Here is a 19,231-nt window from a genome sequence, read left to right as displayed (position 1 = left end):
TCAAAAAGACGATTCATGATAACGGATGATTTTCGAATTTCAACATCTCCATTCACTTAACCTGACCTTTGACATTGAGAACTGCAGAGGTGTGGTCATCTCCAGTGTCACAGTCATATTTCCCTGCATTGCCAGGTTCCACATCATGAATGATGAGCTTCGCTGTTTTTCCTTCCTGCTTTATCTCATATTTATCGCTGGGCTGGAGTAAAGTGGAGTCCTTTATCCAAGCGACTTCCACAGCCGGTTTGGAAAGCTGACAAGTAAGAGTGGCACTTCCAAACTCATCAGCTTCCTTATCTTCTAGGTGTTCTTTAATAAGTACTGGAGCTTCTGTAGGTCAGATATCACCTTTTAAATATCCTGATTACAAAGAATATCTACTAAATTAAAGTCACTGGGAATACCCATGGGGTTCCACTCCAAAAGATTTCTATAATTTCGTTGAAGTAAACCAAATAAATATCTAGCAACCTTTTTAATTTTCTAAACATTTGCATGGAATTAAAATTAATAAACAGGGTAAAAGTATGAATGGGTATTAATGAATGGATACATTGTTTACAAACAAATACAATCATATATTAATTATACGCATGGAACGCTGATGCGTTATCGTTCAAAAAGACGATTCATGAAAATGGATGATATTTTAATTTCAACATCTCCATTCGCTTAACCTTACCTTTGACATTGAGAACTGCAGAGGTGTGGTCATCTCCAGTGTCACAGTCATATTTCCCTGCATCTCCAGGTTCCACATCATGAATGATGAGCTTCGCTGTTTTTCCTTCCTGCTTTATCTCATATTTATCGCTGGGCTGGAGTAAAGTGGAGTCCTTTTTCCAAGCGACTTCCACAGCCGGTTTGGAAAGCTGACAAGTAAGAGTGGCACTTCCAAACTCATCCGCTTCCTTATCTTCTAGGTGTTCTTTAATAAGTACTGGAGCTTCTGTAGGTCAGATATCACCTTATAAATACCCTGATTACAAAGAATATCTACTAAATTAAAGTCACTGGGAATACCCATGGGGTTCCACTCCAAAAGATTTCTATAATTTCGTAGAAGTAAACCAAATAAATATCTAGCAACCTCTTTAATTTTTTAAACATTTGCAGTGGAATTAAAATTAATATACAGGATAAAAGTATGCATGGGTATTAATGAATGGATACATTGTTTACAAACGAATACAATCATATATTAATTATACGCATGGAACACTGATGCTTTATTGTTCAAAAAGACGATTCATGATAACGGATGATTTTCTAATTTCAACATCTCCATTCACTTAACCTGACCTTTGACATTGAGAACTGCAGAGGTGTGGTCATCTCCAGTGTCACAGTCATATTTCCCTGCATTGCCAGGTTCCACATCATGAATGATGAGCTTCGCTGTTTTTCCTTCCTGCTTTATCTCATATTTATCGCTGGGCTGGAGTAAAGTGGAGTCCTTTTTCCAAGCGACTTCCACAGCCGGTTTGGAAAGCTGACAAGTAAGAGTGGCACTTCCAAACTCATCAGCTTCCTTATCTGCTAGGTGTTCTTTAATAAGTACTGGAGCTTCTGTAGGTCAGATATCACCTTTTAAATATCCTGATTACAAAGAATATCTACTAAATTAAAGTCACTGGGAATACCCATGGGGTTCCACTCCAAAAGATTTCTATAATTTCGTTGAAGTAAACCAAATAAATATCTAGCAACCTTTTAAATTTTCTAAACATTTGCATGGAATTAAAATTAATAAACAGGGTAAAAGTATGAATGGGTATTAATGAATGGATACATTGTTTACAAACAAATACAATCATATATTAATTATACGCATGGAACGCTGATGCGTTATCGTTCAAAAAGACGATTCATGAAAATGGATGATATTTTAATTTCAACATCTCCATTCGCTTAACCTTGCCTTTGACATTGAGAACTGCAGAGGTGTGGTCATCTCCAGTGTCACAGTCATATTTCCCTGCATCTCCAGGTTCCACATCATGAATGATGAGCTTCGCTGTTTTTCCTTCCTGCTTTATCTCATATTTATCGCTGGGCTGGAGTAAAGTGGAGTCCTTTTTCCAAGCGACTTCCACAGCCGGTTTGGAAAGCTGACAAGTAAGAGTGGCACTTCCAAACTCATCAGCTTCCTTATCTTCTAGGTGTTCTTTAATAAGTACTGGAGCTTCTGTAGGTCAGATATCGCCTTATAAATACCCTGATTACAAAGAATATCTACTAAATTAAAGTCACTGGGAATACCCATGGGGTTCCACTCCAAAAGATTTCTATAATTCGTTGAAGTAAACCAAATAAATATCTAGCAACCTCTTTAATTTTTTAAACATTTGCAGTGGAATTAAAATTAATATACAGGATAAAAGTATGCATGGGTATTAATGAATGGATACATTGTTTACAAACGAATACAATCATATATTCATTTTACGCATGGAACGCTGATGCGTTATCGTTCAAAAAAACGATTCATGAAAATGGATATTTTAATTTCAACATCTCCATTCGCTTAACCTTACCCTTGACATTGAGAACTGCAGAGGTGTGGTCATCTCCAGTGTCACAGTCATATTTCCCTGCATCTCCAGGTTCCACATCATGAATGATGAGCTTCGCTGTTTTTCCTTCTTGCTTTATCTCATATTTATCGCTGGGCTGGAGTAAAGTGGAGTCCTTTTTCCAAGCGACTTCCACAGCCGGTTTGGAAAGCTGACAAGTAAGAGTGGCACTTCCAAACTCATCGGCTTCCTGGTCCACCAGGCCTTCTGATATTTTAACAGGGGCTTCTGTTGGTATACATTTGAAAATTAAATTGTTTAATTATATCAAGATGAAACTTCACGTATTTGTGGTTTGTATATGGATGTAAAAATATATCTTGTTTACCTTTGACATTGAGAACTGCAGAGGTGTGGTCATCTCCAGTGTCACAGTCATATTTCCCTGCATCTCCAGGTTCCACATCATGAATGATAAGCTTCGCTGTTTTTCCTTCCTGCTTTATCTCATATTTATCGCTGGGCTGGAGTAAAGTGGAGTCCTTTTTCCAAGCGACTTCCACAGCCGGTTTGGAAAGCTGACAAGTAAGAGTGGCACTTCCAAACTCATCGGCTTCCTGGTCCACCAGGCCTTCTGATATTTTAACAGGGGCTTCTGTTGGTATACATTTGAAAATTAAATTGTTTAATTATATCAAGATGAAACTTCACGTATTTGTGGTTTGTATATGGATGTAAAAATATATCCTTGTTTACCTTTGACTTTGAGAACTGCACAAGTGTGGTCATCTTTAGTGTCACAACCATATTGCCCTGCATCTCCAGGTTCCACATCATGAATTATGAGCTTCGCTGTTTTTCCTTTCTGCTTTATCTCATATTTATCGCTGGCCTGGAGTAAAGTGGAGTCCTTCTTCCAAGCGACATCCACAGCCGGTTTGGAAAGCTGACAAGTAAGAGTGGCACTTCCAAACTCATCAGCTTCCTGATCTTCTAGGTGTTCTTTAATAAGTACTGGAGCTTCTGTAGGTCAGATAACACCTTGTAATTACCCTGATTACAAAGAATATCTAATAAATTAAAGTCACTGGGAATACCCATGGGGTTCCATTCCAAAATAATTCTATCATTTCGTTGAAGTCAACCAAAATTATATCTAGAAACCTCTTAGGTTTTCGAAACATTTACAGTAGAATAAAAATGTAAATGCAGCGTAAAAGTATGAATGGGTATTAATGGATGGATACATTATTTACAAACGAATACAATCATATATTAATCATACGCATGGAACGCTGATGCGTTATTGTTCAAAAAGACGATTCATGAAAATGGATGATTTTCGAATTTCAACATCTCCATTCACTTAACCTGACCTTTGACATTGAGAACTGCAGAGGTGTGGTCATCTCCAGTGTCACAGTCATATTTCCCTGCATCTCCAGGTTCCACATCATGAATGATGAGCTTCGCTGTTTTTCCTTCCTGCTTTATCTCATATTTATCGCTGGGTTGGAGTAAAGTGGAGTCCTTCTTCCAAGAGACATCCACAGCCGGTTTGGAAAGCTGACAGGTAAGAGTGGCACTTCCAAACTCATCAGCTTCCTTATCTTCTAGGTGTTCTTTAATAAGTACTGGAGCTTCTGTAGGTCAGATATCACCTTTTAAATATCCTGATTACAAAGAATATCTACTAAATTAAAGTCACTGGGAATACCCATGGGGTTCCACTCCAAAAGATTTCTATAATTTCGTTGAAGTAAACCAAATAAATATCTAGCAACCTTTTTAATTTTCTAAACATTTGCATGGAATTAAAATTAATAAACAGGGTAAAAGTATGAATGGGTATTAATGAATGGATACATTGTTTACAAACAAATACAATCATATATTAATTATACGCATGGAACGCTGATGCGTTATCGTTCAAAAAGACGATTCATGAAAATGGATGATATTTTAATTTCAACATCTCCATTCGCTTAACCTTACCTTTGACATTGAGAACTGCAGAGGTGTGGTCATCTCCAGTGTCACAGTCATATTTCCCTGCATCTCCAGGTTCCACATCATGAATGATGAGCTTCGCTGTTTTTCCTTCCTGCTTTATCTCATATTTATCGCTGGGCTGGAGTAAAGTGGAGTCCTTTTTCCAAGCGACTTCCACAGCCGGTTTGGAAAGCTGACAAGTAAGAGTGGCACTTCCAAACTCATCAGCTTCCTTATCTTCTAGGTGTTCTTTAATAAGTACCGGAGCTTCTGTAGGTCAGATATCACCTTATAAATACCCTGATTACAAAGAATATCTACTAAATTAAAGTCACTGGGAATACCCATGGGGTTCCACTCCAAAAGATTTCTATAATTCGATGAAGTAAACCAAATAAATATCTAGCAACCTCTTTAATTTTTTAAACATTTGCAGTGGAATTAAAATTAATATACAGGATAAAAGTATGCATGGGTATTAATGAATGGATACATTGTTTACAAACGAATACAATCATATATTCATTTTACGCATGGAACGCTGATGCGTTATCGTTCAAAATAACGATTCATGAAAATGGATATTTTAATTTCAACATCTCCATTCGCTTAACCTTACCCTTGACATTGAGAACTGCAGAGGTGTGGTCATCTCCAGTGTCACAGTCATATTTCCCTGCATCTCCAGGTTCCACATCATGAATGATGAGCTTCGCTGTTTTTCCTTCCTGCTTTATCTCATATTTATCGCTGGGCTGGAGTAAAGTGGAGTCCTTTTTCCAAGCGACTTCCACAGCCGGTTTGGAAAGCTGACAAGTAAGAGTGGCACTTCCAAACTCATCGGCTTCCTGGTCCACCAGGCCTTCTGATATTTTAACAGGGGCTTCTGTTGGTATACATTTGAAAATTAAATTGTTTAATTATATCAAGATGAAACTTCACGTATTTGTGGTTTGTATATGGATGTAAAAATATATCTTGTTTACCTTTGACATTGAGAACTGCAGAGGTGTGGTCATCTCCAGTGTCACAGTCATATTTCCCTGCATCTCCAGGTTCCACATCATGAATGATGAGCTTCGCTGTTTTTCCTTCCTGCTTTATCTCATATTTATCGCTGGGCTGGAGTAAAGTGGAGTCCTTTTTCCAAGCGACTTCCACAGCCGGTTTGGAAAGCTGACAAGTAAGAGTGGCACTTCCAAACTCATCGGCTTCCTGGTCCACCAGGCCTTCTGATATTTTAACAGGGGCTTCTGTTGGTATACATTTGAAAATTAAATTGTTTAATTATATCAAGATGAAACTTCACGTATTTGTGGTTTGTATATGGATGTAAAAATATATCCTTGTTTACCTTTGACTTTGAGAACTGCACAAGTGTGGTCATCTTTAGTGTCACAACCATATTGCCCTGCATCTCCAGGTTCCACATCATGAATTATGAGCTTCGCTGTTTTTCCTTTCTGCTTTATCTCATATTTATCGCTGGCCTGGAGTAAAGTGGAGTCCTTCTTCCAAGCGACATCCACAGCCGGTTTGGAAAGCTGACAAGTAAGAGTGGCACTTCCAAACTCATCAGCTTCCTGATCTTCTAGGTGTTCTTTAATAAGTACTGGAGCTTCTGTAGGTCAGATAACACCTTGTAATTACCCTGATTACAAAGAATATCTAATAAATTAAAGTCACTGGGAATACCCATGGGGTTCCATTCCAAAATAATTCTATCATTTCGTTGAAGTCAACCAAAATTATATCTAGAAACCTCTTAGGTTTTCGAAACATTTACAGTAGAATAAAAATGTAAATGCAGCGTAAAAGTATGAATGGGTATTAATGGATGGATACATTATTTACAAACGAATACAATCATATATTAATCATACTAATGAAACGCTGATGCGTTATTGTTCAAAAAGACGATTCATGAAAATGGATGATTTTCGAATTTCAACATCTCCATTCACTTAACCTGACCTTTGACATTGAGAACTGCAGAGGTGTGGTCATCTCCAGTGTCACAGTCATATTTCCCTGCATCTCCAGGTTCCACATCATGAATGATGAGCTTCGCTGTTTTTCCTTCCTGCTTTATCTCATATTTATCGCTGGGCTGGAGTAAAGTTGAGTCCTTTTTCCAAGCGACTTCCACAGCCGGTTTGGAAAGCTGACAAGTAAGAGTGGCACTTCCAAACTCATCGGCTTCCTTATCTTCTAGGTGTTCTTTAATAACTACTGGAGCTTCTGTAGGTCAGATATCACCTTGTAAATACCCTGATTACAAAGAATATCTACTAAATTAAAGTCACTGGGAATACCCATGGGGTTCCACTCCAAAAGATTTCTATAATTTCGTTGAAGTAAACCAAATAAATATCTAGCAACCTTTTAAATTTTCTAAACATTTGCATGGAATTAAAATTAATAAACAGGGTAAAAGTATGAATGGGTATTAATGAATGGATACATTGTTTACAAACAAATACAATCATATATTAATTATACGCATGGAACGCTGATGCGTTATCGTTCAAAAAGACGATTCATGAAAATGGATGATATTTTAATTTCAACATCTCCATTCGCTTAACCTTGCCTTTGACATTGAGAACTGCAGAGGTGTGGTCATCTCCAGTGTCACAGTCATATTTCCCTGCATCTCCAGGTTCCACATCATGAATGATGAGCTTCGCTGTTTTTCCTTCCTGCTTTATCTCATATTTATCGCTGGGCTGGAGTAAAGTGGAGTCCTTTTTCCAAGCGACTTCCACAGCCGGTTTGGAAAGCTGACAAGTAAGAGTGGCACTTCCAAACTCATCAGCTTCCTTATCTTCTAGGTGTTCTTTAATAAGTACTGGAGCTTCTGTAGGTCAGATATCGCCTTATAAATACCCTGATTACAAAGAATATCTACTAAATTAAAGTCACTGGGAATACCCATGGGGTTCCACTCCAAAAGATTTCTATAATTCGTTGAAGTAAACCAAATAAATATCTAGCAACCTCTTTAATTTTTTAAACATTTGCAGTGGAATTAAAATTAATATACAGGATAAAAGTATGCATGGGTATTAATGAATGGATACATTGTTTACAAACGAATACAATCATATATTCATTTTACGCATGGAACGCTGATGCGTTATCGTTCAAAAAAACGATTCATGAAAATGGATATTTTAATTTCAACATCTCCATTCGCTTAACCTTACCCTTGACATTGAGAACTGCAGAGGTGTGGTCATCTCCAGTGTCACAGTCATATTTCCCTGCATCTCCAGGTTCCACATCATGAATGATGAGCTTCGCTGTTTTTCCTTCCTGCTTTATCTCATATTTATCGCTGGGCTGGAGTAAAGTGGAGTCCTTTTTCCAAGCGACTTCCACAGCCGGTTTGGAAAGCTGACAAGTAAGAGTGGCACTTCCAAACTCATCGGCTTCCTGGTCCACCAGGCCTTCTGATATTTTAACAGGGGCTTCTGTTGGTATACATTTGAAAATTAAATTGTTTAATTATATCAAGATGAAACTTCACGTATTTGTGGTTTGTATATGGATGTAAAAATATATCTTGTTTACCTTTGACATTGAGAACTGCAGAGGTGTGGTCATCTCCAGTGTCACAGTCATATTTCCCTGCATCTCCAGGTTCCACATCATGAATGATGAGCTTCGCTGTTTTTCCTTCCTGCTTTATCTCATATTTATCGCTGGGCTGGAGTAAAGTGGAGTCCTTTTTCCAAGCGACTTCCACAGCCGGTTTGGAAAGCTGACAAGTAAGAGTGGCACTTCCAAACTCATCGGCTTCCTGGTCCACCAGGCCTTCTGATATTTTAACAGGGGCTTCTGTTGGTATACATTTGAAAATTAAATTGTTTAATTATATCAAGATGAAACTTCACGTATTTGTGGTTTGTATATGGATGTAAAAATATATCCTTGTTTACCTTTGACTTTGAGAACTGCACAAGTGTGGTCATCTTTAGTGTCACAACCATATTGCCCTGCATCTCCAGGTTCCACATCATGAATTATGAGCTTCGCTGTTTTTCCTTTCTGCTTTATCTCATATTTATCGCTGGCCTGGAGTAAAGTGGAGTCCTTCTTCCAAGCGACATCCACAGCCGGTTTGGAAAGCTGACAAGTAAGAGTGGCACTTCCAAACTCATCAGCTTCCTGATCTTCTAGGTGTTCTTTAATAAGTACTGGAGCTTCTGTAGGTCAGATAACACCTTGTAATTACCCTGATTACAAAGAATATCTAATAAATTAAAGTCACTGGGAATACCCATGGGGTTCCATTCCAAAATAATTCTATCATTTCGTTGAAGTCAACCAAAATTATATCTAGAAACCTCTTAGGTTTTCGAAACATTTACAGTAGAATAAAAATGTAAATGCAGCGTAAAAGTATGAATGGGTATTAATGGATGGATACATTATTTACAAACGAATACAATCATATATTAATCATACTAATGGAACGCTGATGCGTTATTGTTCAAAAAGACGATTCATGAAAATGGATGATTTTCGAATTTCAACATCTCCATTCACTTAACCTGACCTTTGACATTGAGAACTGCAGAGGTGTGGTCATCTCCAGTGTCACAGTCATATTTCCCTGCATCTCCAGGTTCCACATCATGAATGATGAGCTTCGCTGTTTTTCCTTCCTGCTTTATCTCATATTTATCGCTGGGCTGGAGTAAAGTTGAGTCCTTTTTCCAAGCGACTTCCACAGCCGGTTTGGAAAGCTGACAAGTAAGAGTGGCACTTCCAAACTCATCGGCTTCCTTATCTTCTAGGTGTTCTTTAATAACTACTGGAGCTTCTGTAGGTCAGATATCACCTTGTAAATACCCTGATTACAAAGAATATCTACTAAATTAAAGTCACTGGGAATACCCATGGGGTTCCACTCCAAAAGATTTCTATAATTTCGTTGAAGTAAACCAAATAAATATCTAGCAACCTTTTAAATTTTCTAAACATTTGCATGGAATTAAAATTAATAAACAGGGTAAAAGTATGAATGGGTATTAATGAATGGATACATTGTTTACAAACAAATACAATCATATATTAATTATACGCATGGAACGCTGATGCGTTATCGTTCAAAAAGACGATTCATGAAAATGGATGATATTTTAATTTCAACATCTCCATTCGCTTAACCTTGCCTTTGACATTGAGAACTGCAGAGGTGTGGTCATCTCCAGTGTCACAGTCATATTTCCCTGCATCTCCAGGTTCCACATCATGAATGATGAGCTTCGCTGTTTTTCCTTCCTGCTTTATCTCATATTTATCGCTGGGCTGGAGTAAAGTGGAGTCCTTTTTCCAAGCGACTTCCACAGCCGGTTTGGAAAGCTGACAAGTAAGAGTGGCACTTCCAAACTCATCAGCTTCCTTATCTTCTAGGTGTTCTTTAATAAGTACTGGAGCTTCTGTAGGTCAGATATCGCCTTATAAATACCCTGATTACAAAGAATATCTACTAAATTAAAGTCACTGGGAATACCCATGGGGTTCCACTCCAAAAGATTTCTATAATTCGTTGAAGTAAACCAAATAAATATCTAGCAACCTCTTTAATTTTTTAAACATTTGCAGTGGAATTAAAATTAATATACAGGATAAAAGTATGCATGGGTATTAATGAATGGATACATTGTTTACAAACGAATACAATCATATATTCATTTTACGCATGGAACGCTGATGCGTTATCGTTCAAAAAAACGATTCATGAAAATGGATATTTTAATTTCAACATCTCCATTCGCTTAACCTTACCCTTGACATTGAGAACTGCAGAGGTGTGGTCATCTCCAGTGTCACAGTCATATTTCCCTGCATCTCCAGGTTCCACATCATGAATGATGAGCTTCGCTGTTTTTCCTTCCTGCTTTATCTCATATTTATCGCTGGGCTGGAGTAAAGTGGAGTCCTTTTTCCAAGCAACTTCCACAGCCGGTTTGGAAAGCTGACAAGTAAGAGTGGCACTTCCAAACTCATCGGCTTCCTGGTCCACCAGGCCTTCTGATATTTTAACAGGGGCTTCTGTTGGTATACATTTGAAAATTAAATTGTTTAATTATATCAAGATGAAACTTCACGTATTTGTGGTTTGTATATGGATGTAAAAATATATCTTGTTTACCTTTGACATTGAGAACTGCAGAGGTGTGGTCATCTCCAGTGTCACAGTCATATTTCCCTGCATCTCCAGGTTCCACATCATGAATGATGAGCTTCGCTGTTTTTCCTTCCTGCTTTATCTCATATTTATCGCTGGGCTGGAGTAAAGTGGAGTCCTTTTTCCAAGCGACTTCCACAGCCGGTTTGGAAAGCTGACAAGTAAGAGTGGCACTTCCAAACTCATCGGCTTCCTGGTCCACCAAGCCTTCTGATATTTTAACAGGGGCTTCTGTTGGTATACATTTGAAAATTAAATTGTTTAATTATATCAAGATGAAACTTCACGTATTTGTGGTTTGTATATGGATGTAAAAATATATCCTTGTTTACCTTTGACTTTGAGAACTGCACAAGTGTGGTCATCTTTAGTGTCACAACCATATTGCCCTGCATCTCCAGGTTCCACATCATGAATGATGAGCTTCGCTGTTTTTCCTTCCTGCTTTATCTCATATTTATCGCTGGCCTGGAGTAAAGTGGAGTCCTTCTTCCAAGCGACATCCACAGCCGGTTTGGAAAGCTGACAAGTAAGAGTGGCACTTCCAAACTCATCAGCTTCCTGATCTTCTAGGTGTTCTTGAATAAGTACTGGAGCTTCTGTAGGTCAGATAACACCTTGTAATTACCCTGATTACAAAGAATATCTAATAAATTAAAATCACTGGGAATACCCATGGGGTTCCATTCCAAAATAATTCTATCATTTCGTTGAAGTCAACCAAAATTATATCTAGAAACGTCTTTAATTTTTTAAACATTTGCAGTGGAATTAAAATTATTATACAGGATAAAAGTATGCATGGGTATTAATGAATGGATACATTGTTTACAAACGAATACAATCATATATTCATTATATGCATGGAACGCTGATGCGTTATCGTTCGAAAAAACGATTCATGAAAATGGATGATATTTTAATTTCAACATCTCCATTCGATTAACCTTACCTTTGACATTGAGAACTGCAGAGGTGTGGTCATCTCCAGTGTCACAGTCATATTTCCCTGCATCTCCAGGTTCCACATCATGAATGATGAGCTTCGCTGTTTTTCCTTCCTGCTTTATCTCATATTTATCGCTGGGCTGGAGTAAAGTGGAGTCCTTTTTCCAAGCGACTTCCACAGCCGGTTTGGAAAGCTGACAAGTAAGAGTGGCACTTCCAAACTCATCGGCTTCCTGGTCCACCAGGCCTTCTGATATTTTAACAGGGGCTTCTGTTGGTATACATTTGAAAATTAAATTGTTTAATTATATCAAGATGAAACTTCACGTATTTGTGGTTTGTATATGGATGTAAAAATATATCCTTGTTTACCTTTGACTTTGAGAACTGCACAAGTGTGGTCATCTTTAGTGTCACAACCATATTGCCCTGCATCTCCAGGTTCCACATCATGAATTATGAGCTTCGCTGTTTTTCCTTTCTGCTTTATCTCATATTTATCGCTGGCCTGGAGTAAAGTGGAGTCCTTCTTCCAAGCGACATCCACAGCCGGTTTGGAAAGCTGACAAGTAAGAGTGGCACTTCCAAACTCATCAGCTTCCTGATCTTCTAGGTGTTCTTTAATAAGTACTGGAGCTTCTGTAGGTCAGATAACACCTTGTAATTACCCTGATTACAAAGAATATCTAATAAATTAAAGTCACTGGGAATACCCATGGGGTTCCATTCCAAAATAATTCTATCATTTCGTTGAAGTCAACCAAAATTATATCTAGAAACCTCTTAGGTTTTCGAAACATTTACAGTAGAATAAAAATGTAAATGCAGCGTAAAAGTATGAATGGGTATTAATGGATGGATACATTATTTACAAACGAATACAATCATATATTAATCATACTAATGGAACGCTGATGCGTTATTGTTCAAAAAGACGATTCATGAAAATGGATGATTTTCGAATTTCAACATCTCCATTCACTTAACCTGACCTTTGACATTGAGAACTGCAGAGGTGTGGTCATCTCCAGTGTCACAGTCATATTTCCCTGCATCTCCAGGTTCCACATCATGAATGATGAGCTTCGCTGTTTTTCCTTCCTGCTTTATCTCATATTTATCGCTGGGCTGGAGTAAAGTTGAGTCCTTTTTCCAAGCGACTTCCACAGCCGGTTTGGAAAGCTGACAAGTAAGAGTGGCACTTCCAAACTCATCGGCTTCCTTATCTTCTAGGTGTTCTTTAATAACTACTGGAGCTTCTGTAGGTCAGATATCACCTTGTAAATACCCTGATTACAAAGAATATCTACTAAATTAAAGTCACTGGGAATACCCATGGGGTTCCACTCCAAAAGATTTCTATAATTTCGTTGAAGTAAACCAAATAAATATCTAGCAACCTTTTAAATTTTCTAAACATTTGCATGGAATTAAAATTAATAAACAGGGTAAAAGTATGAATGGGTATTAATGAATGGATACATTGTTTACAAACAAATACAATCATATATTAATTATACGCATGGAACGCTGATGCGTTATCGTTCAAAAAGACGATTCATGAAAATGGATGATATTTTAATTTCAACATCTCCATTCGCTTAACCTTGCCTTTGACATTGAGAACTGCAGAGGTGTGGTCATCTCCAGTGTCACAGTCATATTTCCCTGCATCTCCAGGTTCCACATCATGAATGATGAGCTTCGCTGTTTTTCCTTCCTGCTTTATCTCATATTTATCGCTGGGCTGGAGTAAAGTGGAGTCCTTTTTCCAAGCGACTTCCACAGCCGGTTTGGAAAGCTGACAAGTAAGAGTGGCACTTCCAAACTCATCAGCTTCCTTATCTTCTAGGTGTTCTTTAATAAGTACTGGAGCTTCTGTAGGTCAGATATCACCTTGTAAATACCCTGATTACAAAGAATATCTACTAAATTAAAGTCACTGGGAATACCCATGGGGTTCCACTCCAAAAGATTTCTATAATTTCGTTGAAGTAAACCAAATAAATATCTATCAACCTCTTTAATTTTTTTAACATTTCCAGTGGAATTAAAATTATTATACAGGATAAAAGTATGCATGGGTATTAATGAATGGATACATTGTTTACAAACGAATACAATCATATATTCATTATACGCATGGAACGCTGATGCGTTATCGTTCGAAAAAACGATTCATGAAAATGGATGATATTTTAATTTCAACATCTCCATTCGCTTAACCTTACCCTTGACATTGAGAACTGCAGAGGTGTGGTCATCTCCAGTGTCACAGTCATATTTCCCTGCATCTCCAGGTTCCACATCATGAATGATGAGCTTCGCTGTTTTTCCTTCCTGCTTTATCTCATATTTATCGCTGGGCTGGAGTAAAGTGGAGTCCTTTTTCCAAGCAACTTCCACAGCCGGTTTGGAAAGCTGACAAGTAAGAGTGGCACTTCCAAACTCATCGGCTTCCTGGTCCACCAGGCCTTCTGATATTTTAACAGGGGCTTCTGTTGGTATACATTTGAAAATTAAATTGTTTAATTATATCAAGATGAAACTTCACGTATTTGTGGTTTGTATATGGATGTAAAAATATATCCTTGTTTACCTTTGACATTGAGAACTGCAGAGGTGTGGTCATCTCCAGTGTCACAGTCATATTTCCCTGCATCTGTAGGTTCCACATCATGAATGATGAGCTTCGCTGTTTTTCCTTCCTGCTTTATCTCATATTTATCGCTGGGCTGGAGTAAAGTGGAGTCCTTTTTCCAAGCGACTTCCACAGCCGGTTTGGAAAGCTGACAAGTAAGAGTGGCACTTCCAAACTCATCGGCTTCCTGGTCCACCAGGCCTTCTGATATTTTAACAGGGGCTTCTGTTGGTATACATTGGAAAATTAAATTGTTTAATTATATCAAGATGAAACTTCACGTATTTGTGGTTTGTATATGGATGTAAAAATATATCCTTGTTTACCTTTGACTTTGAGAACTGCACAAGTGTGGTCATCTTTAGTGTCACAACCATATTGCCCTGCATCTCCAGGTTCCACATCATGAATGATGAGCTTCGCTGTTTTTCCTTCCTGCTTTATCTCATATTTATCGCTGGCCTGGAGTAAAGTGGAGTCCTTCTTCCAAGCGACATCCACAGCCGGTTTGGAAAGCTGACAAGTAAGAGTGGCACTTCCAAACTCATCAGCTTCCTGATCTTCTAGGTGTTCTTGAATAAGTACTGGAGCTTCTGTAGGCCAGATAACACCTTGTAATTACCCTGATTACAAAGAATATCTAATAAATTAAAATCACTGGGAATACCCATGGGGTTCCATTCCAAAATAATTCTATCATTTCGTTGAAGTCAACCAAAATTATATCTAGAAACGTCTTTAATTTTTTAAACATTTGCAGTGGAATTAAAATTATTATACAGGATAAAAGTATGCATGGGTATTAATGAATGGATACATTGTTTACAAACGAATACAATCATATATTCATTATACGCATGGAACGCTGATGCGTTATCGTTCGAAAAAACGATTCATGAAAATGGATAATATTTTAATTTCAACATCTCCATTCGATTAACCTTACCTTTGACATTGAGAACTGCAGAGGTGTGGTCATCTCCAGTGTCACAGTCATATTTCCCTGCATCTCCAGGTTCCACATCATGAATGATGAGCTTCGCTGTTTTTCCTTCCTGCTTTATCTCATATTTATCGCTGGGCTGGAGTAAAGTGGAGTCCTTTTTCCAAGCGACTTCCACAGCCGGTTTGGAAAGCTGACAAGTAAAAGTGGCACTTCCAAACTCATCGGCTTCCTGGTCCACCAGGCCTTCTGATATTTTAACAGGGGCTTCTGTTGGTATACATTTGAAAATTAAATTGTTTAATTATATCAAGATGAAACTTCACGTATTTGTGGTTTGTATATGGATGTAAAAATATATCCTTGTTTACCTTTGACTTTGAGAACTGCACAAGTGTGGTCATCTTTAGTGTCACAACCATATTGCCCTGCATCTCCAGGTTCCACATCATGAATGATGAGCTTCGCTGTTTTTCCTTCCTGCTTTATCTCATATTTATCGCTGGCCTGGAGTAAAGTGGAGTCCTTCTTCCAAGCGACATCCACAGCCGGTTTGGAAAGCTGACAAGTAAGAGTGGCACTTCCAAACTCATCAGCTTCCTGATCTTCTAGGTGTTCTTTAATAAGTACTGGAGCTTCTGTAGGTCAGATAACACCTTGTAATTACCCTGATTACAAAGAATATCTAATAAATTAAAATCACTGGGAATACCCATGGGGTTCCATTCCAAAATAATTCTATCATTTCGTTGAAGTCAACCAAAATTATATCTAGAAACCTCTTTAATTTTTTAAACATTTGCAGTGGAATTAAAATTATTATACAGGATAAAAGTATGCATGGGTATTAATGAATGGATACATTGTTTACAAACGAATACAATCATATATTCATTATAAGCATGGAACGCTGATGCGTTATCGTTCGAAAAAACGATTCATGAAAATGGATGATATTTTAATTTCAACATCTCCATTCGCTTAACCTTACCTTTGACATTGAGAACTGCAGAGGTGTGGTCATCTCCAGTGTCACAACCATATTGCCCTGCATCTCCAGGTTCCACATCATTAATGATGAGCTTCGCTGTTTTTCCTTCCTGCTTTATCTCATATTTATCGCTGGCCTGGAGTAAAGTGGAGTTCTTTTTCCAAGCGACATCCACAGCCGGTTTGGAAAGCTGACAAGTAAGAGTGGCACTTCCAAACTCATCAGCTTCCTGATCTTCTAGGTGTTCTTTAATAAGTACTGGAGCTTCTGTAGGTCAGATAACACCTTGTAATTACCCTGATTACAAAGAATATCTAATAAATTAAAGTCACTGGGAATACCCATGGGGTTCCATTCCAAAATAATTCTATCATTTCGTTGAAGTCAACCAAAATTATATCTAGAAACCTCTTAGGTTTTCGAAACATTTACAGTAGAATAAAAATGTAAATGCAGCATAAAAGTATGAATGGGTATTAATGGATGGATACATTATTTACAAACGAATACAATCATATATTAATCATACGCATGGAACGCTGATGCGTTATTGTTCAAAAAGACGATTCATGAAAATGGATGATTTTCGAATTTCAACATCTCCATTCACTTAACCTGACCTTTGACATTGAGAACTGCAGAGGTGTGGTCATCTCCAGTGTCACAGTCATATTTCCCTGCATCTCCAGGTTCCACATCATGAATGATGAGCTTCGCTGTTTTTCCTTCCTGCTTTATCTCATATTTATCGCTGGGCTGGAGTAAAGTGGAGTCCTTTTTCCAAGCGACTTCCACAGCCGGTTTGGAAAGCTGACAAGTAAGAGTGGCACTTCCAAACTCATCGGCTTCCTTATCTTCTAGGTGTTCTTTAATAACTACTGGAGCTTCTGTAGGTCAGATATCACCTTGTAAATACCCTGATTACAAAGAATATCTACTAAATTAAAGTCACTGGGAATACCCATGGGGTTCCACTCCAAAAGATTTCTATAATTTCGTTGAAGTAAACCAAATAAATATCTAGCAACCTCTTTAGTTTTCTAAACATTTGCAGTAGAATTAAAATTAATATACAGCGTAAAAGTATGAATGGGTATTAATGGATGGATACATTGTTTACAAACGAATACAATCATATATTATTGAAACGCACGGAACGTTAAAGCGTTAATGTTCCAAAAGACGATTCATGAAAATGGATTATTTTCTAATTTCAACATCTCCATTCGCTTCACCTGACCTTTGACATTGAAAACTGCAGAGGTGTGGTCATCTCCAGTGTCACAGTCATATTTCCCTGCATCTCCAGGTTCCACATCATGAATGATGAGCTTCGCTGTTTTTCCTTCCTGCTTTATCTCATATTTATCGCTGGGCTGGAGTAAAGTGGAGTCCTTTTTCCAAGCGACTTCCACAGCCGGTTTGGAAAGCTGACAAGTAAGAGTGGCACTTCCAAACTCATCGGCTTCCTTATCTTCTAGGTGTTCTTTAATAAGTACTGGAGCTTCTGTAGGTCAGATATGACTTTGTAAATATCCTGATTACAAAGAATAGCTACGAAATTAAAGTCACTGGGAATACCCATGGGGTTCCATTCCGAAAGATTTCTATCATTTCGGTGAAGTAAACCAAAATAAAATATAGCAATCTGTTAGGTTTACTTAACAATTGCAGTGGAATAAAAATTTATATGCAGCGTAAAAGTATGATTGGGAATTAATGGATGGATACATCATTTACAAACGAATACAATCATATATTAATTATACACATGGAACGCTGATGCGTTAATGTTCAAAAAGACAATTCATGAAAATGGATGATTTTCTATTTTCAACATCTCCATTCGCTTAACCTTACCTTTGACATTGAGAACTGCAGAGGTGTGGTCATCTCCAGTGTCACAGTCATATTTCCCTGCATCTCCAGGTTCCACATCATGAATGATGAGCTTCGCTGTTTTTCCTTCCTGCTTTATCTCATATTTATCGCTGGGTTGGAGTAAATTGGAGTCCTTTTTCCAAGCGACTTCCACAGCCGGTTTGGAAAGCTGACAAGTAAGAGTGGCACTTCCAAACTCATCGGCTTCCTGGTCCACCAGACCTTCTGATATTTTAACAGGGGCTTCTGTTGGTATACATTTGAAAATTAAATTGTTTAATTATATCAAGATGAAAATTCACATATTTGTGGTTTGTATATGGATGTAAAAATATATCCTTGTTTACCTTTGACTTTGAGAACTGCACAAGTGTGGTCATCTTTAGTGTCACAGCAATATTGCCCTGCATCTCCAGGTTCCACATCATGAATGATGAGCTTCGCTGTTTTTCCTTCCTGCTTTATCTCATATTTATCGCTGGGCTGGAGTAAAGTGGAGTCCTTTTTCCAAGCGACATCCACAGCCGGTTTGGAAAGCTGACAAGTAAGAGTGGCACTTCCAAACTCATCAGCTTCCTGATCTTCTAGGTGTTCTTTAATGAGTACTGGAGCTTCTGTAGGTCAGATATCACCTTGTAAATATCTTGATTACAAAGAATATCTACTAAATTAAAGTCACTGGGAATACCCATGGGGTTCCATTCCAAAAGATTTCTATCATTTCGTTGAAGTAAATCAAATAATTATTTAGCAACCTCTTTAGTTTTCTAAACATTTGCAGTGGAATTAAAATTAATATACAGCGTAAAAGTACGAATGGGTATAAATGGATGGATACATTGTTTACAAACGAATACAATCATATATTCATTATACGCATGGAACGCTGATGCGTTATTGTTCAAAAAGACGATTCATAAAAATGGATGATTTTCGAATTTCAACATCTCCATTCGCTTCACCTGACCTTTGACATTGAGAACTGCAGAGGTGTGGTCATCTCCAGTGTCACAGTCATATTTCCCTGCATCTCCAGGTTCCACATCATGAATGATGAGCTTCGCTGTTTTTCCTTCCTGCTTTATCTCATATTTATCGCTGGGCCGGAGTAAAG

This window comes from Lethenteron reissneri, chromosome 21 (genome assembly GCF_015708825.2).
Source record: "Lethenteron reissneri isolate LAM-NWPU_2019-01 chromosome 21, ASM1570882v1, whole genome shotgun sequence".
Classification (NCBI taxonomy): domain Eukaryota; kingdom Metazoa; phylum Chordata; class Hyperoartia; order Petromyzontiformes; family Petromyzontidae; genus Lethenteron; species Lethenteron reissneri.
Note: the sequence above shows the minus strand (reverse complement) of the source record.